This window comes from Chlorocebus sabaeus, chromosome X (assembly GCF_047675955.1).
Source record: "Chlorocebus sabaeus isolate Y175 chromosome X, mChlSab1.0.hap1, whole genome shotgun sequence".
In the NCBI taxonomy this organism is placed as follows: Eukaryota; Metazoa; Chordata; class Mammalia; order Primates; family Cercopithecidae; genus Chlorocebus; species Chlorocebus sabaeus.
In genome coordinates, this window is record NC_132933.1 from 71,763,049 (window position 1) to 71,781,902 (window position 18,854).

At 36.2% G+C, this 18,854-nt stretch overlaps 1 protein-coding gene across 4 annotated transcripts in view; it reads left to right on the forward strand.

The window, feature by feature from the left end:
* HMGN5 (high mobility group nucleosome binding domain 5) overlaps positions 1 to 18,854 on the forward strand; it is an 87,266-nt gene that overhangs the window by 871 nt on the left and 67,541 nt on the right. The window lies entirely within an intron of this gene.

The following is an 18,854-nucleotide window of genomic DNA, read 5'->3' on the forward strand; positions in this document are numbered from 1 at the left end:
AATTTTACAGATGAAGAAACTGAAACTCAGAAAAATAATTTTCCTAAAATCATATAGTTAATAAATTCCAGAGTCAGGACTAGAATCAGGTCCAACCAACTCCAGAGGCCACCTTCTTATTATTAATATTGTTTTAATTATACTTTAAATTATAGGGTACATGTGCACAACGTGCAGGTATGTTACATAGGTATACATGTGCCATATTGGTTTTCTGCACTCATCAACTCCTCATTTACATTAGATATTTCCCCTAATGCTGTCACTACCCCAGCTCCTCACCCCGTGACTGGCCCCAGCATGTGATGTTCCCTGTCCTATGTCCATGGGTTCTCATTGTTCAACTCCCACCTATGAGTGAGAACGTGCAGTGTTTGGTTTTCTGTCCTTGTGATAGTTTGCTTAGAATGATGGTTTCCAGCTTCATCCATGTCACTGCAAAGGACATGAACTCATCCTTTTTTATGGCTGCATAGTATTCCATGGTGTATATGTGCCACCTTTTCTTAATCCAGTCTATCACTGGGATATTTGAGTTGGTTCCAAGTCTTGCTATTGTGAATAGTGCTATAATAAACATACATGTGCATTTGTCTTTATTGTAGAAAGATTTATAATCCTTTGGGTATATGCCCAGTAATGGGATTGCTGGGTCAAATGATATTTCTAGTTCTAGATCATTGAGGGATTGCCACACTGTCTTCCACAATGGTTGAACTAATTTACACTCCCACCAACAGTGTGAAAGCATTCCTATTTCTCCAAACCCTCTCCGGCATCTGTTGTTTCCTGACTTTTTAATGATTGCCATTCTAACTAGCATGAGATGGTATCTCATTGTGGTTTTGATTTGCATTTCTCTCATGACCAGTGATGATGAGCATTTTTTCTTGTGTCTTTTGGCTGCATAAATGTCTTCTTTTGAGAAGTGTCTATTCATATCCTTTGCCCACTTTTTGATGGTTTTTTTTTTTTTTTTTTCCTTGTAAATTTGTTTAAGTTCTTTGTAGACTCTGGATATTAGCCATTTGTCAGATGGGTAGATTGCAAAAATTTTCTCCCATTCTGTAGGTTGCTTGTTCACTCTGATGATAGTTTCTTTTGTTGTGCAGAAGTTCTTTAGTTTAATTAGATCTCATTTGTCTATTTTGGCTTCTGTTGCCATTGCTTCTGGTGTTTTAGTCATGAAATCTTTGCCCATGCCTGTGTCCTGAATGGTATTGCCTAGGTCTTCTTCTAGGGTTTTTATGGCGTTAGGTCTTTCATTTAAATCTTTAATCCATCTTGAGTCAATTTTTGTATATGGTGTAAGGAAGGGATCCAGTTTCAGCTTTCTACATATTGCTAGTCAGTTTTTCCAGCACCATTTATTAAGTAGGGAGTCCTTTCCCCATTGCTTGTTTTTGTCAGGTTTGTCAAAGATCAGATGGTTGTAGATGTGTGGTATTATTTCTGAGGGCTCTGTTCTGTTCCATTGCTCTGTATCTCTGCTTTGGTACCAGTACCATGCTGTTTTGGTCACTGTAGCTGTGTAGTATAGCTTGAAGTCAGGTAGCATGATGCCTCCAGCTTTGTTCTTTTGGCTTAGGATTGTCTTGGCAATGCAGGCTCTTTTTTTGGTTCCATATAACTTTAAAGTGGTTTTTTCCAATTCTGTGAAGAAAGTAAATGGTAGCTTGGTGGGGATAGCATTGAATCTATAAATTACTTTGGGCAATATGGCCATTTTCACGATATTGATTCTTCCTATCCATGAGCATGGAATGTTCTTCCATTTGTTTGTGTCCTCTTTTATTTCATTGAGCAGTGGTTTGTAGCTCTCCTTGAAGAGGCCCTTCATATCCCTTGTAAGTTGGATTCCTAGGTATTTTATTCTCTTTGTAGTAATTGTGAATGGGAGTTCACTCATGATTTGGTTCTCTGTCTGTTATTGGTGTATAGAAATGCTTGCGATTTTCACACATTGATTTTATACCCTGAGACTTTGCTAAAGTTGCTTATCAGCTTAAGGAGATTTTGGGCTGAGACAATGGGGTTTTCTAAGTAAACAATCATGTCATCTGCAAACAGGGACCATTTGACTTCCTCTTTTCCTAATTGAATACCCTTTATTTCTTTCTCTTGCCTGATTTCCCTTGCCAGAACTTCCAACAGTATGTTGAATAGGAGTGGTGAGAGAGGGCATCCTTGTCTTGTGCCGGTTTTCAAGGGAATCCTCCCAGTTATTGCCCATTTAGTATGATATTGCCTGTGGGTTTGTCATAAATAGCTCTCATTATTTTGAGATATGTTCCATCAATACCTAGTTTATTGAGAGTTTTTAGCATGAGGGGCTGTTAAATTTTGTCAAAGGCCTTTTCTGCATCTATTCAGATAATCGTGTGGTTTTTGTCATTGGTTCTGTTTATGTGATGGATTACATTAATTGATTTGCATATGTTGAACCAGCCCTGCATCTCAGGGATGAAGCCAACTTGATTATGGTGGATAAGCTTTTTGATGTGCCACTGGATTAGGTTTGCCAGTATCATCGGAGATATTGACCTAAAATTATCTTTTTGTTGTTGTTGTGTCTCTGTCAGGCTTTGGTATCAGGATGCTGCTAGCCTCCAGAGGCCACCTTCTTACCTATTACTGTTAACTCACTGCCAGGAAGAAGGAAAGTACTAAAGAAAAAGTTAGCTAATTTTTCATCCTAAAACACCACTTTCTTATATCACTGAAGACGATGTAGGCAGAAATACTTAAATTAGCTCTCCATTAACCATCAAACTAAACCTAAATTATGTTGCTAAACAGTTTTCACCATAATCTAGGCCCACACTATTCATACAATCTTACTTATTGCTCTCTCAAACTAACTTCCCTATGTATGCAATCATTGTTGGCTACCCGCTGCAATCATCATGCTTATGGTCACTCTCATGCCTTTGCTCTTCCTGTTTCTTTCTTCGCCTTCTCCCCACATTCTCATAACCTTTTCTGCCCTCTCCACTTATCCAACTCTTGCCTTTTCTAGACACAACTCAAAATCTTTATACAAATAATCAGGCAAAAGTAAGTCAGCATGATCTAGTCACCCTCCTCATTGCCAACATCAGGGCTTCTGTTATTGCACTTTTTGGCCCATTCAACAGGAGACTCTTTCTTCTGTTGTTTTTTTTTTTTTTTTATTTTGCAAAATGAACATAATTTGTCTTATACTATCATAGTACGACCTCCCTTTCCCTTCTCAAGTGGACACTGCTATGCTCTCACCCGTCACTCAGAGCTAAGAGTCTCCAGGTGAGTAATTTTCATTCGCCACACCAAAAGTAGTTGAATTTTCTTGATCAGCAAATGCCCCCTCAGCAGAAGCACTCTTTATCATCACTGAGCTCTTTGGAGTTGTAATTCACCCTCTTTTCTTGCCCTGATAATTCCTCACTTTCCTCTTGAGGTCTTTGATATTTTTCATGTATTATAAAATACCTTCCAACATTTTAAATTCCCTTTATCAAGAGAGTTGTTCCAGATCACCTAGTCCCCACCATTTCCAGAAGCAGAAATTTTGCCTACTTTTAAACTTTTGAAAAAGTTAAAATATTATTTACCTACAAAACACTACAAAATTACAATGTAGAAATGTTTAATGAACTATCTGAAAAACATTATCATGTCAACTTCATTGAATATTAAGTTTACTATTTGTAAAAATTTCATTTCATTTGAAAACAATTTGGAGTTTACATTTTTATCTCACATAAGCAGAATTCCTGTTTCTGCAGAGAAATCACTGTCAAGCATATTTTAATGAATTGTTTGTGGCTGACAGTTTTTAAATTTTAAAACAAAGTTATACAAATCTTAGAATATGTTTGCTTAATATTTATATTTAAGAAGGATTATAGGTACATTTGCATTTTTATGTTTGATACACTGTGAAGTGGTGTGTATTAGTCTGTTTTCACACTGCCATAAAGAAATACCAAAGACTGGGTAATTTATAAAGGAAAGAGGTCTAATTGACTCACAGTTCTGCATAGCTGGGGAGGCCTCAGGAAACTTACAATCATGGTGGAAGGCAAAGGGGAAGCAAGCTTGGACCTTCTCACATGGCAGCAGGAGAGAGAAGAGGGAGGAGCAAGGGGAGAAGAGCTCCTTATAAAACCATGAGATCAGCCGGGCATGGTGGCTCATGCCGGTAATCCCAGCACTTTGGCAGGCTGAGATGGGCAGATCATGAGGTCAGGAGATGGAGACCATCTTGGCCAACAAGGTGAAACCCCGTCTCTACTAACAATACAAAAATTAGCCCGGCGTGGTGGTGGCCGCCTGTAATCCCAGCTACCCAGAAAGCTGAGGTGGGAGAATTGCTTGAAACCGGGAGGCAGAGGTTGCAGTGAGCGGAGAGCGCGCCACTGAACTCCATCCTGGGGACACAGGTAGACTCAAAAAAAAAAAAAAAAAAAAAAAAAAAACCATGAAATCTCATGAGAACTCTTTCACTATCACTAGACCAGCATGGGGGAAACCACCCCCATGATTCAGTCATCTCCCACCTGGTCTCTCCCTAGACGTGTGGGGATTATGGGGATTACAATTCAAGATGAAATTTGGATGGGGACACAAAGCATAACCAAATCTTCGTGTTTCCAAAATAAGAATGCCTGGACTCTTGGTGGTCTTCAAAGAGCCTTGATTTTTGGAAGAACCACCAACATCACTCAATGATGCCCTGGTGCCCACCTTCCTGCCTGTTCTGGCAGATGGGAGATCAGTAATTTAACATTTTTTCTCTATTAACACACAACACATTAACATATAAATATGTAAATCACATACAAAATTACCACACATTGGAAGATATACTGTTGTTCTCCTCAAGTACCAGCAGAAGGGGAGTATAGGCAGAGGAGATAGGGTAGGTTAAGTAACAGAGTGTTATGCTTAAGAATTCTTAGGCTGTCTCAGTCACCTGCTATGTAGTGATGGGCATCAGCAGGAAGCAACTTTTACTCCTTACCAGAGGGAGGCCTGGAAGTATTGTGTTTAGAGGTCTGATCTCACCCCAGATGGTACGTTCATAATTAGAGTCACTAGAGGGCGCCACTCACCTATAGAAAATAAATGTGCACGGCTTTGAAAAGCCAGACTTAGAGATGTAACTTTTATTAGCTCTTTACAGAATTCCAGCTGGGGGATAGAATGTCATTTCATTCGTTGTTCCTGAGCAGTAACAGTAAATGGTCTCAAGGAACAATAAGGCTCTACTCAAGAGCAACAGCTATTTCCAAAACCTTTTGATAGTTTGAGTAAGGGTTACTGCCCCACTCTTCCCTTAGGTATCACTGACTCCAGAGGAGAAGCCAGTAAATGTGGTTATCATTAGAAAGAGACAAGATAGGATAGGGTGGAATTTTAAACCCCTTAAAACCTCAGAAGTCAGTCTAACCCTCTGTGATGGTTAATTTTGAGTGTCAACTTGATTGGATTGAGGATGCAAAGTATTGTTCCTGGGTGTGTCTGTGAGGGTGTTGCCAAAGGAGATTAACATGTGAGTCAGTGGACTGGGAGATGCTGACCCACCCTCAGTCTGGGTGGGTACCATCTAATCAGCTTCCAGCACTGCTAGGATAAAAGCAGGCAAAGGAACGTGGAAGGACTAGACTGGCTTAGACTCCCAGCCCACATCTTTCTCCCTTACTAGATGCTTCCTGCCCGTGAACATCGGAATCCAAGTTCTTCAGCTTTGGGACTCTTGGACCTTCAACCACAGACTGAAGGCTGCACTGTCGGCTTCCCTATTTTTGAGGTTTTGGGACTTGGACTGGCTTTCTTGCTCCTCAGTTTGCAGCCGGCCTAATGTGGGACTTCACCTTGTGATCGTGTGAGTCAATACTTCTTAATAAATTCCCCTTTATATATACACCTATCCTATTAGTTCTGTCCCTCTAGAAAACCCTAATATGCTCTCTATCTTCCCCCCAACATCCTACCAGTAATAACTCCATAGGGCGGTTGTCCAGAAATTACTTATGAACACCTCCAGTTACAGTGAGCTGAAAATTCCAGAGGCATTTCCATTCTGCTTTTAGTCAGCTTAAAACATTAGAAAGTTATTTTCTGAGATTAAGCTGAGATCTGTTTCCTTTCATATTTCTTTAATTCTAATAATTACCCATCATAAACTCATCTTTATCCTTGTAGTATGAAGCCTTCTCTTCTCCAACTTAATATTTCCTGTTTCTCTAACCATTTTTCATATGTTGTGATCTCTAGAGATGTCTCTAAATATGTTTCAGTTTGTCCGTTTCTCTTTTCTACAAAAGGTCGTCCCAGAATTGAATGTCATAATTCAAGTATAGTATGACTAGCATTGTATAAATTAGCATAGGGTCCTCTTTCTGGACACTGTGTTTCTCTTTTAGCCCTTTTATTTTCCGAGGAATAGTCTTTCATTGTGGTTTTAATTTACATTTCCCTGATTACTAAGAAGTTGTGCATCTTTTCATATATTTATTGCCATTGATATATTTTTTTTGTGGAATATCTGTTAAGAATTTTTCCATTTTTCTATTTTTTTTTGTCTTTGTCTCTATTCCTAATAGGAGCCTTTTGTCCCTTATGTGTTGCAAGTAACTTTTATCCTTAGGCTAGCTTTTTTTAAAGATTTTTAATTAGTCATATGTAAAATATTTTTCTTTATGGTTAACGCTTTTCTGTGAGTTTTTTTAAGAAATCTTTCCAGACCCTGAGAACATGAAGACGTTATCTTACATTTATTTACAAAAGCTTTATTGTGGTGTTTTTTTCCATTTAGATCTACAATCCACCTGGAATTGATTTGTGTGTAAGGTTTGAGATATATGCCGTTTAATTTTTTTTTTTCAAATAGATATCCAATTATTCTAGCACCAATAGTTGAAACTACACCCTTTTCCCACTGTTTTGCAATACCACCTTTGTCAAAGATCTAATGATTATACATTCATGAGTCTGTTTCTGGTGTCTGTATGCTGTTTCATTTGTCTATTTGTCTACCTTTGTGCCATTAACACACTATATTAATTACTAGAAATTTAAATATCTTGAAATGTAACATGGCAAGTTCTTCTACTTTGGTCTTCTTCGTGAAGTGTCCTGACTATTCATTGCCCTTTATATTTCCTTTTAAAAAGGTAGAATGTTTATAACTGCTATATAGAAATACAATTGATTATAGTATGTTGACCTTGTATGAAGTAATTTTCTAAACTCATGTGTGAATATGAATAGTATAATCTGTATATTCTTTTACATTTTCTATTTACACAATTATATCAACGATAAAAAATTGCAGCTCTATTTTTTCCTTCCAATCTTATACTTTTTATTCATTTTCATTTCATTATTTCCTTTGACACCTCCAAAACACTCATTCCTTTCACCATTGTTGTGTAACAACCCCAAGACTTAGTGACATGAAGCAACCATCTTATTATACTCACAGATTCTGCAGGTCAAGAATTCAATCAGGGCACAGAGGTGACTATTTGTCTCTTCTCTACTGTAATTAGGACCTCAGCTGGAAAGCCTTGAAGTCACTTGATGGCTGCAGGCTAAAACCATTTGGAGGTTTCTTTATCTGTGTGTCTGGTGCCTGTGTTGAGATGAGTCAAACATTAAGCTCAGTAGTAAATGCTGACTAGAGTGCCTGCATATGGCCTCACCACATGACTTTCTCATGGCATGGCAGCTTCGGAGAGTTGATGTTCTCATACTGCAGCTTACAGTCCAATGAACAAGGCAGAAAGTAGATCATCTTTTATGACCTTATCTCGGAAGTCACATACCATCACTTCTCCAAACAGCTATAATCCAGGAACAAGAAAAAAACAAACAATTGAATGGACTCCAAAGGAACCTTTAAGGTGACTTGGATAGGCTCAAAAAGCAACAGTTATATGTCTTTGAAAAAAGATAGCATCATCTGGAGCTTCATTATTAGTACCACATTTTCATCACAAGGTCTAGCACTCAATTGAAAATAATCTTACCTAAAAAAATGGATGTGACTGAAAACTAAAGACTAGAAAAGCACACAAAAATTAAAAAGACATATTACCATAAAAGGAGCAGCAAAAAAAAAATTATTACTGACTGTATGTCAGAACAAATGAGAGGCAGAAGACAATGGAAACAGGGCTTCAATGTTCTAAAAGAATATAACTGTCAGCATAGAATATAACTGTGCTAAAATAATAACTGTCAGCATAGAAATCTAAAGCCAACAAAAATATCCCTTACAAACTAGTGTGAAATAAAGACACTTTCAGATAAACAAAAGAGAATTATTCACTAGAAGTTTCACACTAATTGAAATGCTAAAGGATGTATTTCAGGTAAAATAAAAGATTATAGCCAAGAGATACAGCAAGAAGTGAAGAACGACACAAATGTCAAATATCTGAGTAAATCTGAATGAGCAATGTGTGAAACAATAATAATGTGTCTTGTGAGTTTAAAATATGTACAGAACTAAAAAACATAAGAAAATTTTAAAATTTAAATTTTAAAATTTAAAAACTTCCCACAAAGTAAACTATAGGCCCAGATTGTTTCATTGGCAAAATTTACCAAACATTTAAGGAATAAATAATGCCAATTTTACCCATATTCTTCAATATAATAGATTTAAAAAGATATTTCTCAATCATTTCAAGGGCAGCTTATTGTTCATTCCAAAGCTTGATGAGTACATTTCAATAAAAGAAATTCACAGGCCTATCTCATCTCTTGAAAAATAGAAGCAAAGGTGCTAAACTAAGTAGTATCAAACCAAATCCAGTAGCATATAAAAAGGATAGTACTTTATGACCAAGTTGGATTATTCTAACTGTTAAGCAGAACATTGGGCATCACTTACTAATCCCTGGAATTGACTCTAATAGCATATGCCCATTGCATTGCTTTATCAGAGTCACAAAGAACATAATGCAGTCAAGCCCTGGATAAAACAACACTTTACTTACATAGAAAAAAGACAGAGCAAAATCAGCTTCAATGGTGTGTGTTGGTACCCCCCATGGCCAGCCAGTACCCCCTAGCAACAAACACAAAACAATTGGATAAGTATACCCTTCTTGTGCCTTAGAAGAAGGACCCTTATCTACACCCACCCCAACCCAGTCTGAAAGACAGAAAGCTAGGACATCCCTGAGAGCCATTGATGCATACACTTAGTAAAACAAAAGAACGCTTAGCAAGTCTGAAACAGAAAAATATTTCCAGCCTGGAACAGGGTTTGTAGGCTGCTTATCTCTTGCTAAGGAAATGTTTTAGTCCCAACACCTATTTTAAATGGCCAAGTGGGGGTCAAAAGACTGCATGCACAAGACTGCCTTTCCCAACACTAAGAATTCATGGTTGGTTCAACATTTGAAAAGCAATCAATGTAATATGCCTCATTAACTTAAGAAAGAAGAAAAATCACATGATCATCTCAATAGATGAAAAAAAGTAATGTGATAAATTCAACTTCCTTTCATGATTAAAAAATTAGCAAACTAGAAATAAAAAGGAGCCTCTTTAATCTGTTAAAACATGTATATAAAAAGCTAAAGCAAACACTGTACTTGGTGGTGAAATGCTAAACTTCTTCCTGTGACAATGGGAATGAAATATGAATAACTGCTATTACCTCTTCTACTCAACATAGTGCTAGATATTCTAGGCAATCTGATAAAAGAAGAAAAATAAAATAAAGTTATAATTATTGGAAGGGAATAAATTTAAATGTAGCCAATTGTAAATAATATACATGTATATAGAAAATACAAAAAAAAACTAATAAACTATTTTAAATAATAAATGGTTTGAGCAAGATAACTGCCTGCAAATCAATATATAAATAGAATGGTATTTGAAAATATTAGCAATAGACATGGGAAATAAAAATGTTTAAATATACCATTTAAAATAACATAAAACAATATTGAGGGAAAAGAACAGAGTTGGAGGACTGACACTACCCAATTTCAAGGCTTACTATAAAACTACAGTAATCAAGACAGTGTGGTATTGGTGAAAGAACAGACAAATAGACCAAAGGAACAGACTAGAGAGCCTATAAATAGACCTACATTAATATAGTCAAATTACCTTTAATAATGAAGGCAATTGAGCTAATGAGATAGTTCTTTTAACAAATGGTGCTGGAATAACTGGATATCTGCATGTAAAAAAAAATGAGTCTAGACGTGAGATTTTACACCCATTGCAATAATTAACTCAAAATGGATCACTGACCTAAATTTAAAATGCAAAACTATAAAACTCCTAGAAGATACCATAGGAGAAAATCTAGGTGACCCAGAGTTTAACAATGACATTTTAGATACAACACCAAAGCCACAATCTATAAAAGAAATAATCAATAACCTTAATATCATTAAAATTAACAAATTTCTTACATAGAATATGCAAATTTGCTTAGATAGAAAGTAGATTGGTAGCTACTAGGGGCTGGTGGTGAGGGATTGGGAAGAATAGAGGGGTTGAGAGGTAAGAACTAAAGGGTATGGGGTTTCTTTATGGAGTGGTGAGAATGTCCTAAAATTGATTGTGGTGATGATTACATAACTGAGTATAGTGCAGATAAAAACTACTAGATTGTACACTTTAAAGGAGTAAATTGTATCATATATGAATTATATTTTAATAAATCTGTTACCAAATAAAATGTAAAAGTTCAGCTCTGCAGAAGATACTGTCAAGAGAATAAAAAGAGAAGCCACAGACTGGGAGAAAATATTTACAAAAGATGTATCCGATAAGGGACAGTTTTATAAAATATACAAATACTTAACACTCAACAATAAGTAAATATACAAATACTTAAAAGTCAATAATAAGAATGCAAACAACCAACTAAAAATGGGCCACAGATATTAACCAACACCTACCTCATTAAAGAAATTATACAGCTGGCAAATATACATTTGAAAAGATGCTCAACTTCATATGTCATGAGGGAAATGCAAATGGAAACAACAATGAGCTATCACTACACAACTATTGCAATAACCAAAATCCAGAACACTGACAACAGCAAATGCTGGTGAGAATGTAGATCAACAGGAACATCATTCATTGCTGGTGGAAATACAAAATGGCACAGCCACTTTGGAAGTCAGTTTGGTGGTTTCTTACAAAATGAAGCCTACTCATACCATATTACCCAGCAATCATGCTGCTTGGTGTTTCTCCAAAGGAGTTAAACACTTACGTCTACAGAAACCAGCACACGGATGTTTATAGCAACTTTATTCACAATTGCCTACACTTGGAAGCAAATAAGATGTCCTTCAGTACATGAATGAACAGATTAACTGTGGTACATCTAAAAATGAAATATTATTAGGTACTGAAAAGAAATGATATATTGAGCCATGAAAATACATAGAGGAAACTTAAATCCATACTATTAAGTGAAATAAGCTAGTCTGAAAAGGCTACATACTGTATGATTCCAACTATGGGACATTATGGAAAAGGCAAAACTATGGATAGAGTAAAAACATCAGTGGATTCCAGGGGTTGGGGGTAGGTAGAGACAAATAGGTGGAGCTATTTGAAAATACAGTCTATTTGAAAACACACAGGCAGAGGAGACAAAATAAAAAACAATGAAGTACACCTACAAGATCTAGAAAATAGCATCCAAGGGAAAAATCTTAACACACTTACTGGCCTTCAAGAATAGGTAGAGAGAGAGAGGTTCTTGGGCAGCAGACTTTTTAGTGGAACGCTTACAGTCCAGCCAACTGTGGCATGCTATATTTAAAGTGCTGGAATAAGAAAACTTTTACTCTAGAATAGTATATTCAGCAAAAATATCCTTGAACATAAAAGAGAAATAAAGACTTTCCCAGGCAAACAAAAGCTGAGAGATTTCATTGACACCAGACCTGTCCTACAAGAATTGCTAAAAGGAGGACTTAAGTCAGAAATAAAAGAACATTAATAAGCCATGAGAAATCATCTGAAATACAAAGTAAACTGGTAATAGTAAGTACACAGAAAAACAAACAAAAATTGTAGCACTGTGATTGGGGTGTGTAAACTACTCTTAAGTAGAAAGGCTAAATGATGAACCAATCAAAAACAATAATTACAACATTTTGGCTGGGCACAGTGGCTCATGCCTGTAATCCTAGCAATTTGGGAGGCCAAGGCTGGTGGATCTTTTGAGCTTAGGAGTTTGAGACCAACCTGGAAAGTGTAGCGAAACCCCGTCTGTACAATAATAATAATAATAATAATAATAATAATAATTAGCTGTGCACAGTGGCACATGCCTGTACTCCCAGCTACTCAGGATGCTGAGGTGGGAGGATTGCTTGAGTCCAGGAGGCAGAGATTGCAGTGAGCCATGATTTTGCCATGGCACTCCAGTCTGGGTGAGAAAGTGAGACTCTGTCTCAAAAAAAAAAAAAAAAAAAAAGGAAAAATAAACAATAATTACAACTTTTCAAGGCATAGTACAATAAGATATAAGTAAAAACAACAAAAAGTTAAAACGAGGAATAAAGTTAATATGTATGGTTTTCAATAATTTTCTTTTTGCTTGCTTGTTAGGTTTTTTATTCAAACAGTGTAAAGTTTCTAGCTAAAAATAATGGGTTATAAGATAGTAATCTCTTGTAAGGTTGTAAGCTTCATGGTAACCTCAAATCAAAAAGCGTACAATAGATACACACACAAAAAAGCAAGAAATTAAATCATACAACCAAAGAAAATCACCTTTAATAAAAGAAAGACAGAAAGGAAGGAAAGAAGAAAGAGGAAACACAAATCAACCAGAAAACAAATAATAAAAAAGCAGGAGCAAATCCTTACAATCAACAATAACACTGACCAGAAATGAACTAAATGCTCCAGTGAACACACATAGACTGGTTGAATGGCTTAAAAAAATACCCAATTATCTGTTGCCTGCAAGCAGCACACTTCCCCTGCAAAGGTGCACATGGATCGAAAATAAAAAGATATAAAAATATATTCCATGCCAATGGAAACAATAAAAGAGCAGGAGTAGCTACACTAACATCAGACAAAATAAATTTCAAGAAAAAATTCCATAAGAAGTAACAAAGAAAGACACTATATAATCATGAAAGTGTCAATACAGTCAGAAAATATGACAATTTTAAATGTAAATGCACCCAACACTGGAACACCCAGATATATAAAACAAATATTATTAGAGCTAAAAGGAGAAAGAGGCCCTAATACAATAATAGCTGGAGACATCAAACACCCCACTTTCAGCATTGGACCGTTCTTCCAGAAAGAAAATCAACAAAGCAACATTAGAAATAATCTACCCTATAGACCAAAGTGAATTAACAGAAATTTACAGAACATTTCATCCAGTCCCTGCAGAATACACATTCTTCTCAGCACATGGATCATTCTCAGGGATAGACCATATGTACAGTAACAAAATAAGTCTTTAAAAAATAAAAAAAAAATTGAAATAATATCAAATATCTTCTCTAACCACAATGGAATAAAACTACAAATCAATGACAAAAGAGACTTAGGAAACTGTAAACACACATGGAAATTAAACAATATGCTCCTGAATGACTAGTGGATCAATAAATAAATTAGGAAGGGAATTTAAAAATTGATTGAAACAAATGATAATGGAAACACAACATTCCAAAATCTGTGAGATACCACCAAAGCACTACTAAGAGGGAAGTGTATAGCTATAAGTGCTACAATAAATAAATAAATAAATAAATAAATAAATAAATACTTCAAATAAGCAACCTAATAATTTATTGTGAAGATGCACTTATTTTACATTGCATGTCTATATCAAAACATCTCATGTGCCCTATAAATATATACAAATATATACACCTACTATGTACCCAAAAAATTAAAAATTAAAAAATTAAAATTAAGTAAAGTAAAAGAACGAGAAAAGCAAGAGCAAACAAAACACAAAATTATTCAAAGAAATGATAAATATCAAAGCTGAAATTAATAAATATGAAATGAAAAAATAATACAAAAGATCAGTGAAACAGAAGGTTGGTGTTCTGAAAAGGTAAATAACAAACCTTTAGCCAAACTAATTCTGAAAAAGAGAGATGACCCAAATAAAATCAGTGTTGAAATATGTGACATTTCAATTGATACTGAAGAATTTCAAAGGATCATTAGTGACTACTATGAGCAACCATATGCCAATTGGAAAATCTGGAAGAAATTAATGAATTCCTACACAAATATAAGTTACCAAGATTGAACCATGGATAAATTCAAAACCTGGACAGATCAGTAACAAGTAATGAAATTGAAGCCATAATAGAAAGATTTTCAGTAAAGAAAAGCCTGGAACCCAATAATTTCACTGCTGAATTCCACCAAACATATAAAAAAGAACTAATACCAACCTACTCACACTATTCAGAAAAATAGAAGAAGAGGGGACACTTTTAAATTCATTATATGAGGCCAGTATTACTCTGATACAAAAAACAAGACACATAAAAAAAGGAGAACTATAGGTGCATACCTTTGTTGAATATTGACACAAAAATACTCAACAAAATACTTCCAAACTGAATTCAATCACACATTAAAAACATCATTCATCATCACCAAGTAGCATTTATCCCAGGAATTGAAGGATAATTCAAGATATGCAAATCAATTATTGTTATATATCATATAAAGAGAATGAAATACTAAAATCCTATGATTATTTCAATTGATGCTAATGAAGCATTTGAAAAAAATCCAACATCCCTTCATAATAAAAGCCCTAAAAACACTGGGAATAGAAGAAATATACCTTTACATAGTAAAAGCCGTATATGACAGACCCATAGTTAGTATCATAGTTAATGAGGAAAAACTGAAACTCTTTTCTCTAAGATGAAGAACATGACAAGGGTGCCAACTTTCACCATTGATATTCAACATAGTGCTGGAAGTCCTAGCTAGAGTAATCAGAAAAGAGGAGCAAATAAAGTGTACCCAAATTGGAAGGAAAAATAAAAGTATCCTTGTTTGCAGATGATGTAATCTTATATTTGGTAAAACCTAAAAACTCCTCCAAAGAGCTATTAGAACTAATATACAAATCCAGTAAAGTTGCAGTATACAAAATCAACATATAATAACTACTAGCATTTCCATGTGCCAACAGTGAACAATCTGAAAAATAAATCAAGAAAGTAACCCCATTCACAGTAGTTACAAATAAAATAAAATAACTGGGAATTAACTTAAAGAAGTGAATGATCTCTACAATAAAAGCTATAAAACATTGATGTAAGAAATTGAAGAAAAGAAAAAAATTGGAAAGGTATTCCACAATCATGAAAGAATTAATACTGTTAAAATGTTCATGGTACCCAAAGCAATCTACAAATTCAATGTAATATCTGTCAATATAACAATGACATTCTTAACAGAAAAAGTCTAAAAATTTATATGGAACCACAATAAACCCAGAATAGTCAAAGCTTTTCTAAGAAAAAGAACAGAACTGGAGGAATCACATACCTGACTTCAAATTATATTACAAAGGTCTAGTAACTAAAACAGCATGCTAACACCATAAAAACAGGCACACAGACCAATGGAGCAGAATAGAGAAACCAGAAACTAATTCACACACCTAAAGTGAACTTGTTTTTAGCAAAGGCACCAAAAACATACACTGGTGAAAAGAAAGTGACTTCAATAAATGGTGCTGAGAAAACTGGGTACTCATTTTCAGAAGAATGGAACTAGATCCCTCTTTCTTGCCATATAGAAAAATCAACTCAAAATGGATTAAAGACTTCAACCTAAGATATCAAACTAAGAAACTACTGAAAGAAAACATTGGGGAAACTCTCCAGGACATTAGACTAGGCAAAAATCCCTTTGAGTAATAACCCACAAGCATAGGAAACCATAGCAAAAGTTGACAGATGATATCAAATTAAGTTAAAAAGCTTCTGCATAGCAAAAAACAAAAACAAAACAAAACAGAAAAATCAATAAAATGAAGAGACAACCCACTCAATGGGAGAAAATATTTGCAAACTACCCACCTCCATTACTCAGTTCTCACACTGCTATAAAGAATTACGTGAGACTGGGTAATTTGTTTTAAAAGAGGTTTATTTGGCTCACAGTTCTGGAGGCCATGCAGGAAGCATGATGCTGGCATCTGCTCAGTTTCTGGGAAGGTCTCAGGAAACTTTCAATTATTGAGAAAGGCAAAAAGTAAACAAACGTGTGTTACCTGGCCAGAGCAGAGCAAGGGGGCAGAAGGTACCGTACACTTCTAAACAACCAGTTTTCACAATAATTACTATTGTGATGACAGCTCCAGGAGGGATTGTATTAAACCATGATAAACTGCCCCCATAATCCAATCATCTCCCACCAGGCCCCTTCTCCAACATTGGGGATTGCAATTGAACATGAGACTTGGGTGAAGACAAAGATCCAAACCGTATCATTCCACCCCGGCCCCTCCCAAAACTCATTTCTTTCTCAAATTGCAAAATACAATCATGCCTTCCCAACAGGCCCCCAAAGTCTTAAATCATTTCAACATTAAGTCAAAAGTCCAAATTTCAAAGTCTCATCTGAAACAAGGCAAGTCCTTTCCACCTAAGAGCCTGTAAAATCAAAAACAAGTTAATTATTTCCAAGATACAATGGGGATATAGGCATTTAATGAGCACTCCTGTTTCAAAAGGGAGAAATCATTCAAAATAAGGGACTACAGGTCCCACACAAGTCTGAAATCCAGAAAGAAATTTATTAAATCTTAAATCTCCAAAATAAGTTTCTTTGACCCAATATCTCACATCCAGGGCACACTGGTGCAACACTGCTCCAACCCCACATTCCCCCTCCATGCTGCCCTAGTAGAAGTTCCCTATGAAGGCTCCACCCTTGCAGCAGGCTTCTGCCTGGGCATCCAGGCTTTTCCATACATTCTCTGGAATCTAGGTGTAGGCTCCCAAACCTCAACTCTTGTACTCTGCACACCCACAGGCTTAACACAACATGGAAGCCGCCATGGCTTATGGCTTTCACACTCTGAGGCAGTGGCCCAAGCTGCTTCTGGGCCCGTTTTAGCCACAGCTGGGGTTGGAGCAGCTGGGATACAGGAAGCAGTCTCTTGAGGCTGCACAGGGTGGCAAGACCCTGGGCCTGGCTCAGGAAATGATTCTTCCCTCCTAGGCCTCCAGGCCTGTGATGGAAGGGGCTGCCAATCTTGGCTGTCAGCACTTGCTTTTCTCTAAGTTATGAAAATTTCTGCAGTCAGCTTGAATTCCTCCTCTGAAAATGACGTTTTCTTTTCTACCACATGACCAGGCTGCACATTTTCCAAATGTTTATGCTTTGCTTCCCTTTAAAATATAAATTCCGGTTTCAGTTCATTTCTTTGCTGATTGGAAATTTCTTACATCAGATACCCTAAATCATCTCATAACAAAAGTGACCAAAACGTTTATTATCTTCATCTAAGACCTCCTGAGACTGGCCTTCATTCTCCATATCACTATCAGCATTTTGGTCATAACCTTTCAACCAGTCTCTAGGAAGTTACATACTTTCCTTCATCTTCCTGTCTTCTTCTGAGCCTTCCACACTCTTCCAGCCTCTGCCCATTACCCAGTTCCCATTACCCAGTTCCACTTCTACAATTTCAGGTGTCTTTATAACAATACCACACTCCTTGATACCAATTTGTCATATTAGCCAGTTCACGCACTGCTATAAAGAATACCTGAGACTGGGTAATTTATAAAGCAAAGAGGTTTAATTGGCTTATGAGTGGATAAAGAAATTGTGGTACATATACACAGGCAGGCGTACAGGAAGCATAGCAGCATCTACTTCTGGGAAGGCCTCAGGGGGCTTTAACTCATGGCAGAAGGCAAATCAGAAACAGATGTCTTACGTGGCAGGAGCAGGACCAAGGAAGGTGTGGGGGGTGGGTGCCACACACTTTTAAACAACCAGATCTCACAAGAATTCATTGTCATGACAACAGTTCCAATGGGAATGATGTTAAACCATGAGAAATCACCCCATGACCCAATCACCTGCCACCAGGCCCCACCTCCAACGTTGGGAATTATGATTGCACATGAGATTTGGCTGGGGACAAAGAACCAAACCATGTCACCATCTGACAAGGGATTTATAACCAGAATATATAAGGAGCTCAAACAGCTCTACAGGAAAATGCCTAGTAATCCAATTCAGAAATAGACAAAAGATTTGAATAGAGATTTCTCAAAAGAAGACACACAAATGATAAACAGATATATGAAAAGGCGCTCAACATCATTGGTCATCAGAGAAAGGTATATCAAAACCACGATGAGATATCATCTCACCCCAGTTAAAATGGCTTTTATCCAAAGACAGGCAATAACAGATGCTGGCAAGGATATGGAGAAATGGGAAACCATATACACTGTTGGTAGTAATGTAAGTTAGTACAAACACTATAAAGAACAGTTTGGAAGTTCCTCAAAAAACTAAAAATAGGACTACCATATGATACAGCAATCCCACTCCTAGGTATATACCCAAAAAGAAAGGAAATCAGTATATCAAAGAGATATCTGTACTCTCATATTTATTACAGCCCTATTCACAATAGCCAAGATTTGAAAGCAACCTAAGTGTCCGTCAACAAATGAATGAAGAAATTGTGGTACATATACACAACTGACTACTATTCAGTCATAAAAAAGAATGAGATCCTTTCTTTTGCAACAATATAGATGGTACTGTAGGTCATTATATTAAATAAAATAAACCAGGCACAGAAAGACAAACATCAC